We start from the raw sequence: 14,976 nt of genomic DNA, 5'->3' as shown, positions 1-14,976 counted from the left end.
AAAGTCCTTTCACTCCCGAGGCTGTTCAGTTGGAGGTCAGACTCCATCAAAGCTAAGAACAAGCCAGCAGTCCAGTCCATGGCCTCCGCCTTTTCACGAGCAGGTTTATGTCACACACATGAAATAAATGTAAAACTACCTGAAATTTATACATTTCGTTACGTTCACTTTGTTTTAAGGAATGCAAAAAGCTTGCATTTTAAGTTGGCTTAGCTCTCTGTCACTTTAATGTGAAGGGATTGATATGCTCTTATCAGTGGTGAGTTCTGGCTTTACCCTCATGACAGAAGAATAAAAATAAGCCACAATACCTGCCTGGTATTAACTTATCTTTTCATATCTGATGGGCTCTAGCATGCAGTTAGTACACTTGAAACAAATTTCTCCAGATTTCAAGATGTGTGTCCTTTGCTATCATTAATGCCTATGACTATGCATTTTAATAAATTATAGTAAAATGTGAAAGAAAGTTAAAAGCTATGGCCAATCCTGATTTGCTTTAGGCTTGATTTTTGTTTCATTTAAAGAAGTAGGGTTTTTTGGGGGATCCCTTGTTATTTTCTCTGCTCTTTTTCCAAAACAGGGTCCCCAACACCTGTTCAACCTCCGCTTTAGCAGCCTGTCTGAAAGATGCATACTTTATTTACCCAATGCAAGGGATTGCTATGATTCATAGCTGACCATGGTCCCTCTGAGGGGAAGGATGCACAATATGCAGTCTGTCAGCTGCACGCACACCCATCTCAGCAGTCTCTTCCCAGTGTGGTACGAAGGGCTCTCCTCACAGGCTGACAAGGCTTCCCTCAGGTGGAGCCGTCACAGGTGGCTTTTCTGTCCTCGCGCGTTTTATTTTTACAATGAACAAAGGAAGAAAACACAACTAAAATACATAGCTATTTTTAAAAGAGCTATTTTAAAAGAGAGAGAGAGAGCAGTGTGACCTAGAAAAGGGAATTTAAAACAGCTAGTTGATTATACCCTGAAGGACGTGATTTGTCATGGACGTAGCGTGTTCCTCAGATATTGATAAAGGTTTAATAGGTGTTCATTGACTGTGTCATTCTTAAAATTTCCCAAGACTGGGTGGTATTTATTAGTTTCAATCTTTATTATTAAATAGGCTTAACTAAACTAAGACGGAATTACAAAGCTATTCACTGAAACCACACTTTATAATGATATGGCTAAGGCTTTCATTCTTATCATTAATGTAACAAGTTGGCAGGCAAGAGTCCTATTTACTGGGTGGCTTCATGAGAGATGCAAAAATAAGTCTCACTTATGAATATCTTCTAAACAGTTCACACACACAGACAGACAGACAGACAGACACACACACACACATACACACACACACACACACACACACACACACACACACACACACGGAACCAAATGGAGTTAATGTTATCTAGGAGACTGCAAATTTATCTGAGCTGCTATAATTCAATAGTCCAGATAAGAGGGTAGGCACTGTACCCAAGCCGCCTTGTCCTAGCCAGGCCAACTGGACACTGGCCTTGTGGTTTGTTGCTTGATAAATACACTGAAAGGAATGTGTGGAATTGGACTGGACTGGATTCCGTAGAATCATCCCTGTTGATACCAGCCCTTTGGGGATGGGTATTTATGGCTTGTGGGACATTTGTGGTGCAGGAGAGAGCTGTAAATTGCAATTACCACCACAGCACAGACTAATGACAGTGGTGAGAGTTGAGTGGTGGAGTTTTGTAATCCCAGCAGCAGAATTCTGCCTCCCCCCCTCCCCCCGCTACTCTCTGTGTCTTTCTTAGAGATGACGAAGGGATCTCTGTGACATCTTCTCAGGTGGGTGGTGAGTAATGCTGTCTTGACAGAGCACAAGAGGCAAACAATGCCTGGCTCCATGGAGAGCAATGGGGGCAGAGACTCCAAGCCTGAGGGAATCCTACGGGAAATGTCAAGCTCCTCTACAGTGTCTAGCGTTCTCCTAGGATGGTAGCTGGGTTCTCCGCACCACTTGCATTACTAGTGCTGGTTGACATCACCTGATCAATATGGTTCTGAGTGAAGAAACACCTCCACATCAGCATCCTGCTCCTCCACATGCTGTGAGCGCCCGGTGGGTCCTTAGTTAGAGTATTTTGCTGGATATTGGTGTTTTTTGATAGCAAGGCCTCTTTGTATTGTGTGTGCGCAATGCCTCTCTCTCCTCCACCCCCTCCCTCCCTCCTTACATGCGTACCATCTACATCAGTTTGAGATGATGGATCTGCCTTGGCCTGATGATCCTTTGGCACTTTTTTTTATCTGGCTTTGCCTGTGTCCTCTCCTTACTCGCTCAGTTTCAATATATCCATGAGGGTTGAAGGAGGAAAAGATAGATAGCAAGGTTGGTAGCAGGAAATAGCTGATGTTCTAGCCCCTCTGTGTACATTGCCTGCCACCTTTCCAAATTCATGGGTGTGATGGAGCCAGAGGAAATTGAGAGGACATAACTATCGAGTCTATGAAAAAAAATATTAAATGTACAGTGCAAAGTAAGAGGTGAGTTGCCTAGGACTTGTGAGAGCCAGCGTGGCAGTGCGTGGGTACTTGGACTCCCTTGTGAGTTTGTGTGTTACTGTTGTATTAATTAAATGGCAAAGTATCTTGTCTGACTAATAAAACATGTACTTCTGAACATTTCATTCGAATGACTTCAGCTCAGCTGTAGAAGTCCACAGTGATTTCTATGCTTATTGCGAGTATCTTGTGGTGCTTTAATTTAAAGCTTTAGGTTGAGTGTTTTTCCCATACCACATGTGTGCCTGGTACACAGGGGGGTTAGAAAAGGATGTCAGATTCCTGGAACAAGTTACAGATGGTTGTGAGCTGTAACTTAGGTGCTGAGAATAGAGCCCTGGTCCTCTGCAAGGGCTGGCAATGCTCTTAAACTTTGAGTCATCTCATTAGCTCCTTCCTTAAACTGCTTCAATGAATTAGTGCTGTTAGCCTCACACAAGGAGAAATAGACCTGAGAAAATATTTTGAAGGGCACTTAGTAAGGATCCGGTCTTCTCCTCAGGTCTCTCACCACAAGTTCACTCCTTCTACAATCCAAAAAAGAAATTCCAATGGGGCATAACAGAAGAGAGGCCAGATGTTCTGAAAGTCTGTAATCTGAGAACCAGTGATTTATTTAGAAGACAGGAATAGCAGAACTCTTAAGTAACTATTTGGAGACTCTAAGTGGACTACACAGAGGGTGCTGCCCACTGACCCCGAATCGACCCGAGTTGCTGTTTTTATCCACTGTGTGCTTCCTAGGGATGGAGGAAGAAACTCAATAGGAAGACAAAAGGCAAGTTGAGTGACACATTTCTATTTAGGGTGCGGGCATGGATTTCCTGTTGTTATAATTTATATTGTTTTATGTTTACCTTATGATATTTTTGGAAGATATCAGATAATTCCAAATAATTTGTTGACTGCTAGGGAAAGAATTCATTTTTGTTGTTGTTGTTGTTCTTTAAGCTGAATTTTGAGGATAACTAGAATTAAAATACCCAAGTAGGCATGGTCATTTTGGCCGCTCACTGCATCCATAGCCAGTATCAGGGACAATGATTTCCTGACTGGCTTACAGTGGTGCACACCTTGAGAATTCATCACGGCTTCCCACCGCTGGTCTGATTTACTCAAAACCTCCCAACTACGCTTATGGAATTCTTCTTCTCTCCTAATATTAAAATATAGTTGGCTGTAATGAGGACCACACTGCGTATACACAGCACATTAGCCATTTTAAACGCACATTTAAGGAAGATTCTTCGCATTCCAGGCATACCATTAGAACTAGCACACCTGTTTGCCTTAGATCCGGCCACCCCTCTTACCACCCCTTTCACCCCCACCCTGGCACTGCCTTCTGCAGATCTTCCTCCTCCCTCTGTCTGCACACCGTCTGCTTTACTACCAGACACAGCGTCTTTGAACCCCTCATTCTAGGGCCCGTGGGGCTCTCTTCCGCCCACTGTGAGGAAAGCACGTGGCTGTTCAGATACAGGGGGGGATGAAACAGCCCTCTCATCCTGTGCTCTTGAGCAGACCCTTCTGCCTCAGCCTGCTGTGTGCTGCCATACTGTGCCTTCTGTTTCCAGCTGCTACAGTGGTGAATTCTTTTACTTTCTATTGCCATTTTAGCCTTTTGAACCCACACCAACATCTCTATAAAGATGCTCACGTATTGTTCATTCTGTTTCTATCTTCACAGCAAACATTTGGCACCCTTTGACAAAGCCAAAGGATCAGAGATATTTTGTCACCTATTAGACAAGGCTTTCCTATGTGTAAGTGACCATGGACCTCAGGAGATGCTGTGATGGTCACTGTGTTTATAAAGCATATATTATGAACAAGGCATTGTGAGACCTTAATTATTGACGAGTTTGTCACAATAACTCTTTGTGGAGATACTGTGATTTCACTGTCAGCTGAGTGGCTGAATAGGGGTGATCTATGTCTTCTACAAGGTGACACCATAAGGAACAGGCGTGATAAAACTATGTAGGGCACTTAAACGTGAAGCATGCTCTGAAATACCAGGCTTTGGAGTGTCTTTGTTGTTGTTGTTGTTTTTGTTTTGGTTTTTTTTTGCTATGTTTCATGTTCCTTATTTATAGTAAGTTATCATAGCCATTTCAAGAGTGAGTGAGGTTGAGTGTTTTACTGTGTGGCACAGAGCTGGCTACATGGCAGACTCAATCCTTGCTGTCCCAGCCGGTGCCATGTTGCTGAGCCTGTTCTGCAGCAAGGAGCACTGCCAATGGATGTACTTTCATGGAAGCTGGTTGCCCTTTTCCATTTTCTCCCTTAATTAGAGCAAGCAGAGTTAACTAGTGAGAGAGAATTAGGTCAGGGTGATGTCTCAGTGTCTGCCAACAGAGCGAGTTATAATTGGTACATGCTCGAGAGGAACAGCACGGATTTCTGAAGGAAACGCAGCATTGTAACTGGCTGTTGACTCTGTTAGGGTTGTGTTGATGGCGTCCAGCATTTCAGGACAGGATCTGAAGCCATCTTCACATCACCTGGGAAGTTTCATTTCACACCTCGCACTGGGATTGGGAAAGAAAACTGTCTCAAGACCCTCATCAGAGAGCCCTCAGGGGCTTATTGAAGGATGTTTATGGCTCAGATTAAAACCCAGAACTTGTTCTATAGATGTGTAATTCAGTAGCTAGCCAAGTCTTTCTTGAAACCTTGAAACTGGAAGAAGACACTTGACAATTGAGCTAGGGGTGCCATCAAGACAGTCCCGGGCCGCTCAGCAAACAGGAAACTCACCCTTCCTCTTCAGGTGTTCCTTGTCGTATTTGCTGTTTTTGCTTTCTTTTTCAATGTACCCCAGGTTAAATTTGTGAGGGGCAAGTTGAATCAACAGAAATTCACTGCCAGAGTCTAAGGCTTTTGTTCAAACTCCAGGAGTCTTATAGATTGGTGTAGGTCAGTGGTTCTCAACTTCTGAATTCTGCAACACTTTAATACAGTTCCTCATATTGTGGTGAACCCAACCGTAAAACAATTTCCATTGCTATTTCATAATTGTGACTTTGCTACTGGGTTAAATTTTAATGCACAAATCTGTGTTTTCAGATATCTTAGGTAACCTCTGTGGAAGGGTCATTCATCCCCAAAAGGGTTCGCAGCCCACAGGTTGAGAACTGCTGGTGTAGAGAGTGTTGAGGGAGACTGTTCAGGGAGTCCATCTGAGCATCTGAGCATCTGAGATTGGCACTACAGTCCTCCCTCCCCACACACTGTTCCACCTGGGTGTCTGCGTCTCATGTGGACGTCTTAGAAGGCCCCTCCTAGCATATTGCAGTGAAAAGTGACTGAATTCTAGCTCATGTTAGTGAAGTGTGTTATAATAAGCCCATTTTCCAGAAGGGCACATTGTACGGAAGGGTAGACTTTCGTTACACCTGGCAGGGACAGGGCAAGGCTGACTTTTGGAAAGACAGTGATAACAAGCAAGCACATCCACACTGCTGTGGGATTTATACTTGCTTAGTTGTTATAGAAAAAAATTCTACTAATTCGAGCTTCAGCAAATCAAGGAAATTCAAGAATAGAATTGTCTGCCAAATGTAACCCCACAGTGGCTTTCCCCTCCCAAGGAGTAGAAGGCAGTCACTGGGCCCAATCTTCTAGACAGGGCACATGGACACAGTTGCTGAAATATGCAAATTATGTTGCCAAGATTACTAATTTTACACTTTCAAAAAATGCATTAGTGTTTAACAGAGGCTTTTATGTGAGTATACATATTTTCTAACTTTGTCTCAGTTAGAGGTTGTGTTGTATCCTGGAAAACTGGAGGTTGGCCTCAGATGTTAATCAGGCACAGACTAGAAAAACCACTCAGTACTCTTTGGCTGATAGGAATGCTTGTCTGGTCCCATAAGAGCCCGACTATTATGCAAGAAATCAGAGGTACACTTAGACCCCTCGCTCCATCCGTCTCTAAGACAGGGATCCCAGGAGACTGCCCCATATAGTTTCCTGATTTTTCTGTCTGTCGTTTCTTAACTCCTTGTCTCTTCTACCTAAGAAGAAGCTTATTGAAAACCCTCCAGTCATCTTAAATTGCACTTCCTGATGCTGCAGAGGTCAGGGATTGACATCAGGGGTGACATAGCTCCTCTGTCCTCACACAATTAGCCTAGGAAGTCTAGCATGACACCACTGGTTTGGGTCACTTGGATTATGAAGAATAAGGCTTTTTGTTGTTTCTTTTTCAGGTTCTGGTTGGTACTAAAGATTGAAACCCAGCATGCTTGGCTAATGTACCTACGCTAAGTGCATGCACCCACAGCCCAGATGTAGTTTTTTTGTGGTGGTGTTCTGTGCTCTGTAGAAATCCGAGTGAAAATTTCCATACTTGAATTATTTCCCTTTTATTAACCAGAAATGGGTTTATGGAAAACATGGTAACTAAACCTTATTTTCTAGGCCCAGCAATAAGAAAATTAATGTGCTTTTACATATGAAATTGAAAATAGAATAGCTTTGTTTTATAATTTATGAATGAGATGGAGTCAAGATATACATGAATTATTCTGGAAATTTTCTGTTTTAAAAGTGTGTATAGGAGTCACACATACTATTTGTTATTTGTGGCAGTGTGGAAGGACATAAAACATGCACGTAGGCTCACTTGAAGTCAACATCCCCTCAGAGTACTCTTGATCTCTTTAATGCATTTATCAATCAGATATTTTACTCGTACAGAAGATAGGGCAGAATGGAGACACCGTTTCCTCCCCTTCTGTTTTTCTGGTTGTGATGAGTGAAAAAGCTGCCATCAGATGGATATGCCAATGCGATGCAGGTGAAGAGGCATAGATGGCTCTTCCTGATCTGCCCTTGAGCAAGCCGTCGGTGGCAGGGAACCAAAAAGCTAAATATCCCTGAGCCCTGGCATCCTGCTCTTTCCACACCGTGCATACGACATGGCCTCAAGCTCCTCCTGCTACTGCAGACCCTCCTTACCAGCTTAAGTTGCTTCTGTCCTACATTTTGTCACAGTGACAAGAAAGGTGCACAGGACAGTTGGCTTCTTGAATCTCATCAGAAAGCCATAAAGGACAGGCCTAGAAATCTCAGACTGTCTATAGAGAGCCTGTGTGTTTGGGTGAATATTTACAATAAGGCACAGATCCTTTTGTATAATTTTTTTTTGAGACAATGAACCTTCATTTAAAAACTGAAACACTTGGAAAATATATTGCAGATTTGACACAGCAAACAGACAGGAATATCACTGTTTCAAGTAACTAATTTGCATAAAGGCAGCATAGTACTTAATCAAAAGATAAAGTGACATGGTGGGCCAGCAACACTTCACTGTAGTGCCCCAGACAATCATGGCATTTGGTAAGAGGCGTGTGCCTACCCTGTTCTGTGGTGGTCCCAGCCTTCCTCGGCCCAAATTGCTTACTTTTAGGCCTCCTTGTTGCTAGGGGGTTACCTCTATGTGGGTCTGTGAGTTCAGAGGCTGAGTAATACTAGGTTTGGACTTTTATTCTGCACAGTCTAGGCTTTCAAAGTCTAGTACTTTCCAGAGGTTTCTATTTTACTGTCTATTAGCTACTGGTATGGGCATGACAATCAAAACCCCTTTCTTCACGGGGATGTGTCACTTTGCTGCAGAGGTCAGTGACAAAAGCTGTTTCCCACGCACAGTGTGACAGTTTCCAGCTTCTTCAGGGACTTCCAGAATGACAGAGTTTGAAGAAATGGGCATTCCCATCTCGATGCCAGAAAATACAAGGAACCTTTAGAAGATATTCAAACTATTCTTCTGGGTTTTGTTTCATAGCATCTGCAAGGTGCTGTGGTGGTACTTGCGGTAAACTGGAACTTGGTGACAGGCACACCTCTCCTCAGAGTTTACCAGCGGGTTGAAGAAAGCTGCCAGCTTAGATGTCTGTGTAGTAAGAATCTGAGCCCTTCCTTGGTACAAGGGCAATCTCTACTGACAGAACATGAAAATGTAGGGCCTAGGATTCTCCCTTGTGACATCTGTGATCCAAATTTTAGCACCGGCTTCTTTCCACTTTTCCTTCTAAGGTCCAGGTGTAAAGGAACTGGTCTCTAGCGGTGAGTAGCATATTGCCAGTAACCTTCTTTCCTCATTCATAAACATTGCTTAACACACTAAACTGCCGTTCTTCTTTTTAAGTAGCCTGCCGCCAGCCCCGGTGGTCACTGGCAATCAGCTATATTTCCCAATGCATGTCAGAGAATCCTTCATCCTCTTGGTCATCGTTGGGATGACCTGCAAGTCTTCAACCACACACTGGTCACGTAGCTGTCCAGCTGTTGCTTGCCCTGCAGTGTCGTATTTCCTGCATCCATCAAGTCTTTGGCTTTGTCACTGCAATATATGGTACACTGGGCCAGGTGGTCCTGGATCCTCTTCTGCTCCCTGGAGACCAAGGCCTAGGTTTGGCTAGAGGCACATGGCAGCACTTGGTGCATTGGTGTACCGGATGCACAGATGCTTGCCTGTCCTCATAGCAGTCTGCACTGCACCTGAGTGAACATGAGGCCTTGAACCTTCCGGATGTTCTTTCTCTCTCCCTCTCTCCAAGCTTCTCACCACAGCCCGTGGCATCTTTGCCATGGCAACCCTAAACTGCGCTGTGTCAGCGCGCCTGCGCGCAGGAGTGCACCCGCGGCGCCCCGCCCCCTGCGCCGGGCTGGATCCTTCCTTTCATATACATTTATTAAGTAAAACAAAATAATTCTGTGTCCACGGATCCACCAAACCAATTGTAAAGATGTGTGAGGAGTATATCCAATGTCATTACAACAAAACCAGACCTTGAGACGCCCCGTGTGATCTCACAATTAATTTCGTGAAGCTACGTGGCTGTTGTCTTTGTTTACTTCCTGAGAAAGAGAGCAGCGCCGCCTCTTTCAAGACATGTCAGGCTTCCAGGGGTGATACACACTCCCCCACACCCTTCAGCATTGCTTCTGACCCATGACGTATTTGTGGAAATTGATGTTCGTGGTTTATAGGCCACAAGGAATAAATTAAATGGTGACAAATCCCTGGAGCGTTCTGTCTGGTTAAGCAGCCAGGCTTCATGAAGGATAACATTTTGAGAAGATGCTGTCAGGACATAAAAGCTGGGAGAGGGCTGCCTGGCCCGACGCTGTTCGAATGTAGAGCCTGTGCCATGGTTTATGCTTGTGCACTTGTGTTTGACCATAATTTATTCGGGATTTGGCCAGGGATGGTTCAAATGAGGGTTTCTCGCTTGTGTTCGCACTCCCGCCCCCCGCCCCCTCCCCACTGCAGTCCTGGAAGGCTTCATTGGAATTCCCCAGGGAAGATTTGTAAAGATGCAGAATCCTTATGAAAGTAAACAGAGTGAAGACTCTGACTCCCTGATACTTACTGTATACTGGAGGCTTCACTTGCTGCTCCATCCTTCTCTGTGGAGACAATTCAGTAGTTGGCTCTGATATGTCAATATCATTGTGAGAATAAGAGGACGCGAAGAAGTCGGTATTTAATATTTCTCATGAAAAATCTTGGAAGACAATGAAATGATACAAAGAAATGGCAGGTAGGACATCTTCAGTAAGCCTCAGCGGTTTCTTTACTGTAGGCCTGGATATGGATCTTCTCTCTCTTGTGGCCACTTATTCTTTCATTAATAACATGTATTTTAATGCAGAAATCCATAGTCCTGTCATAGGATTGTATAGAAATATGAATGTTTGTGTAAATGAATTTTCTGGATCTGTTTCTCATTGCTGCTTAGAGAATGGATGGGCCCTGCTAGTCTGCGGTGTAAATATTCTAGGGGGGTGTGCTGTCACCCAAGGCCTCTCGTGAGGTGTAGCTCTCTCCTGCACAAGCATACACAGGTGCAGGGAACACATAGTTTCAAACACAGTTAAATTAATGCCAGGCAGTGCTGATGGCCCCATGTAGTCACTTGCGCTCATTTTGGGAGGGGACCACGTTTGAAAAAGAAAGTTTAGAAAAGTGCCTACCTTCTGGGCACTTACACCTTACTCTGTGATGTTTTGATACCAAAACAAGTATGTCTTCCTGAGTAATTATTACGTGCTGATGCATTCAAAACTTCATCTTCTAAATTCTTCAAGATAAAATGCAGCTCATATTTTTGTTTCTTGAGTTTTGGCTCTCATGTGCTTGAAGCTGTTATGAAATTTCTATTGCTATTTGTAAATAGTGTGTAAATACATACATATAAACTTATAAATACAACCTGCCGAGTTCATTTGGTGCTGTTCATATGTGTATGGTTAGGCCTGATCACTTGGGATTGGATAATCTAGCAGGAATCCCAGAAGAAGATTGGTTCTTCCATGCCCCCTCCCCCTTCTTCCCCCCTCCCCCCTCTCTCCCCTCCTCCCTCTCCCTCCCTCCTTCCCTCTGCCTTCCCCCTACCTCTCTCCCTTCCTCCCTCAGCAGTTGATACTAGCCCTTCCTCTAGGGCCAGGGCCTTGTGATATTTCCCTACCCACACTGGCATGTCATTTGGTAGTGGTGTTCTTCAGGACTGTCTGGACAGCCATGTTGTTGGGATTTTGGGGGTGTGGCACCCCATTTTTTATTCTTCACATAACTTGCTTTCTTGTCTCCATCATTGCGTGAACTCTTTCCCTGCTGTCCTGAAGAAGGGCACCGGCGACAAACTAAAGTCCAGTTGCACCGAAGTCCAGCTCGACCCCCCAGTGAGTTTATTGAGCTCAATTATAGGGAATGTGGAGAGTTACAGGTGCTGGGTTGCCACAGTTCAGCTGTAGCATTGAGAAGTCTCACTTTGGCATCAATAATGACTTCCCCAGAGATGCATAGATGGAGTCTCCCTGAAACTGGCTTTAACCAGTGTCCTTCTGGACACCAGGAAACCACTAACTAGGGCAGGATTGCTTACAGACAGCTGGGGGCGGGGGAGGGATACAGGTGGAATGGCTGGAAGCTCAGGCCAGGGTTCAGTGATCTTTCCTTATATGAGGGAGCACAACCAGCCAACAGGACAGGTCTTGAGGGTCCCTTGCAGGCAAGCACATCTGCTCTGGCCAGGATGTTCAAACTCCTCAATAGTTATAAAGCCAGGCTCTAGTGTAGCATTAACTCTCTTGTTTCTATATTCACGTCAGTTTATCCACAATTGTAGAGTTTGCAAGTTCTATTAAACAACAGGTAAAGGAGACACGCAACCTCAATGCCACACATCAGATAACCAGGAGAATAGCTTAACTACCATATGGCAGAATATGTTGTCATGTGTTCATCCTATGTTTTCGTCCTCTGCGGCCTCCTGCCTCAACACCCTTTCCTCGTTCACCATCAGTGGAAAGGGGAAACCCTCCCCAATCTTGTCAAGTGATTGACACTTGGGCCCAAGGCTACACCCCATGTATCTGCTTAACCCTGCTTTGTTGGCCTCAGCCCAGACTTGTTTTAAGAACTTTGAGGTTAATGATGATGTAAGCCGCAAGAGAAGGGGGATGGGAAAACTGTGGGGAACTCCTTGTGGGAGATATTTGACATATCAACAATATGTTACCTGAGTATAAATAAAAAAGTAAATCTATTTTATGTACTTAAACTCTCCCAAGTGGAAGTGGGGGGGGGGGGCAAACCCAGCTTTATTTATTTATCTTCTCAAGATGAAGGAACAAAACAAGTCTTGTTGACTTTGTGTCAGCAATTTGGGGTTGGGGTTCATTGTGAGCCTCATAATAATTTACCACTTCAGAACAGTTGGGCCCCTAGCTGAGAGCCCCTAACTTTCCAAATAGATGACCCTCATTAGTGAGGTCTGCCTTGGAGTAGTGAAGCCGTCTCTTTAGACTGATCATGGCCTTATTCCATTCTGCTTTGTGGTCTAAGATGACGCGGTCTCTGGGCAGCTTTAAAAAGTTGTTAATTATGTGTCTGTTGGCCAGGATATTGTCCATGTGAGTTGAGTGCCTGTGGAGTCCATAAGACACTAGATCCCTCTAGAGCTGGATTTACAGGTGGTTGCAGGATGTCTACTGTGAGCGCTAATAACCAAACCCAAGTCCTCTGGACAGCAGTATATGCTCATAACCACTGGGCCATTTCTCCAGGCTATTTTATGTCTCAGTTCAGAGGTCTTAACATTGGGTGACCACCTGTGAGCCTCTCTCCTGTCCACACCAGAGTGGAACTCTCACAATGAGCTGTGGACACTCCGTTGTTCATTGTTTGGAATTGCCTGCTCTGTAGAACACACTAAGGAGGGGGGTTGTTTCACATTTAATGACTCAGCATTCCAATTAAAAATAGATTCTTCTAGAAACTTGTTTTCTAACATTTTCTTCCACCTACCCCCTCTATCTTTAAACCTATTTTGGTCTTGAGTTACGGTCTTGCTCTGTATGCCAGGCCCATCTGCAAATCATATCGTAACCCACATTAGCCTTGCGTTTGTGACAATTCTGGGGTTTCAACCTTCCAAGTGCTAAGATTACAGGTGTGAGCCATCAATCCTGGCTTTGAATTCTTTAAGGTGTGTTTTTGTTTGTTTGTTTTTAATTGTACGTGTGTGTGATGTGTGCTTATGTGCACTCACTCTGCCGTGCCGTGTGAAGGTGGACAACTCTGTGGAACGGATCCTTTCTTTTCAACTTTCACTGACTACAAAGGTTGCCATCGCATGACCAGCCTTACATCTGCAGGCATCAAGCACTGTTACTTGCTGAGGCATGTCCCTGTTATCATGAAGTCTTAATATACTTTTTATGGCACTTACTATGAGGGGCCTTCATAGCAACAGTTAAACAAACATCGTTCTAGTTTGGTCGTTCTCTGCTACAGTGTTTGACTGTGTGGCTGTGGGTTATTTTTACCACACTGGGTGACCGAATCTACTTGAATGTGCTGCTATATGTCCCTCTCACATGCTCTCTGTGGCTCAGTTTTGTCACTTTTCCTCTGTTCTCTTTTCTTTCACATCAATGAATTAGAATCTTTGGAGTTAGGGATTTTACCCAAAAGGTGTTTTGAGGGTTTTTTTCTTACTCTTTCACTTTCTCTAAGTATAAGCAGTGCAAGTATTTAGTTTCATTTCCAAATACATGCACACAGAAAGGTGCTAAGTGGACTGCAAGTTAATAGTTAGACGTCTTAGTCCAGCTTGTGTCCCTTTGTGAGATTCAGCACCTGGTTCCTTTAGGCCGGATGATGACTGACAGTCTGCCTGCCTGCATTATCTGGCCTCACAGGACGATGTCCTTGGGTGAGATGGCCTCTCATTGCCCACAGACAACCGACTCTCAGAGTGAATGTCTCCGGCACTACTGTCCTCCACCTCATGCACCCACAAAGCTCTTGAAATGGGGACAGGAAGGCACAAGTGTGCTCTCTAACTTTGGTCGATTCCAACTTAAAAATGGACGCAGTGCTATGTCACACTGAGGAAGCATCACTGGCTTTAAAGCGCCGTGTTACAATCACATGTGTGGCATTGAGCATCTGAGTAAGGGAGACTATGAATGTGAAATGTGAGATTTCAGTGAGACAGCAGAAGAGGGGAAGTAAAAGATCTCAAGGCGATTTCTGTCCTGACTGCAGTGTGGAGTCATGGACTCAGGAAAGCTGGTTGGAATAAAATGCAATGAAACCAAAGTAACTCGTTCCCTTCTTAGTTTTAAATGCCACTGTGGAAACACTGCAAATGCTCTCTCTGTAGTTTCGCTTTTTGGTGCTCATTGGTTGAGATGGACAAGTTGGCTGAGGTTACCCTTCCCATCACTTTCAAGCCCATCCTTGTGGGTAAAAGAACAAATAGTGTAATTAAATTAAAGGAGCCGTGTGTGAAATCCCCACTGCAGCACTGAGTCAGGGAGCTTCCTGTGCTAAATACTTCTAATTCTTATCACTTGCTTCGACTAAATATTCAAGACGCTAGGTTAAACAGCAGAGGCCTTTCTATGCTAATGAATAAAAATAATTCTTGACTAGCGAGTATTAATTAGTTCTCAGGTCAGCTAACAAACACTTATTAGGAGTTTAGATTGCACATGAAACTGTGCTATAGCCCTGGAGATTTCCCAGTGATAGATTTACCTGGAAGTTGATGATTTAACTTTGTGGAGATAGTACTAGTAAACAAATAATGTATGCATAAATACATATTTTATTATATAATAAGATGTACATAATACGTATTTACATGTAAGGTAGCTTTTGTGAAACTATAAGACAACTATCTGCATATAGCAAGTATTTGAAGCCTCACATTCTGCCACTGAAGTTTATACACTCAAACTGGTAAAGAATATAAAATCACCTATGGTCTATTACTTAGTAAGACTTCCTTTGGCTTGACACCCTTTGTTCCTTTTGATGTGATCATAGCATAATGTCCCATTTGACATCCAGCTAAGTCACACCTCTTTAGGGACCAGACCACAGAGCATCTGGCTGGC

General features: G+C 43.9%; 1 protein-coding gene and 1 pseudogene across 2 annotated transcripts in view; one reads left to right on the top strand and one right to left on the bottom strand.

The window, feature by feature from the left end:
* Nalf1 (NALCN channel auxiliary factor 1) overlaps positions 1-14,976 on the top strand; it is a 499,942-nt gene that overhangs the window by 71,596 nt on the left and 413,370 nt on the right. The gene's annotated exons all lie outside the window — the stretch shown is intronic.
* Positions 8,741-12,480, bottom strand: LOC127210247 (protein FAM136A-like; annotated as a pseudogene).

Source organism: Acomys russatus, chromosome 27 (assembly GCF_903995435.1).
Source record: "Acomys russatus chromosome 27, mAcoRus1.1, whole genome shotgun sequence".
In the NCBI taxonomy this organism is placed as follows: domain Eukaryota; kingdom Metazoa; phylum Chordata; class Mammalia; order Rodentia; family Muridae; genus Acomys; species Acomys russatus.
This window is presented reverse-complemented; position numbering and strand designations above follow the sequence as displayed.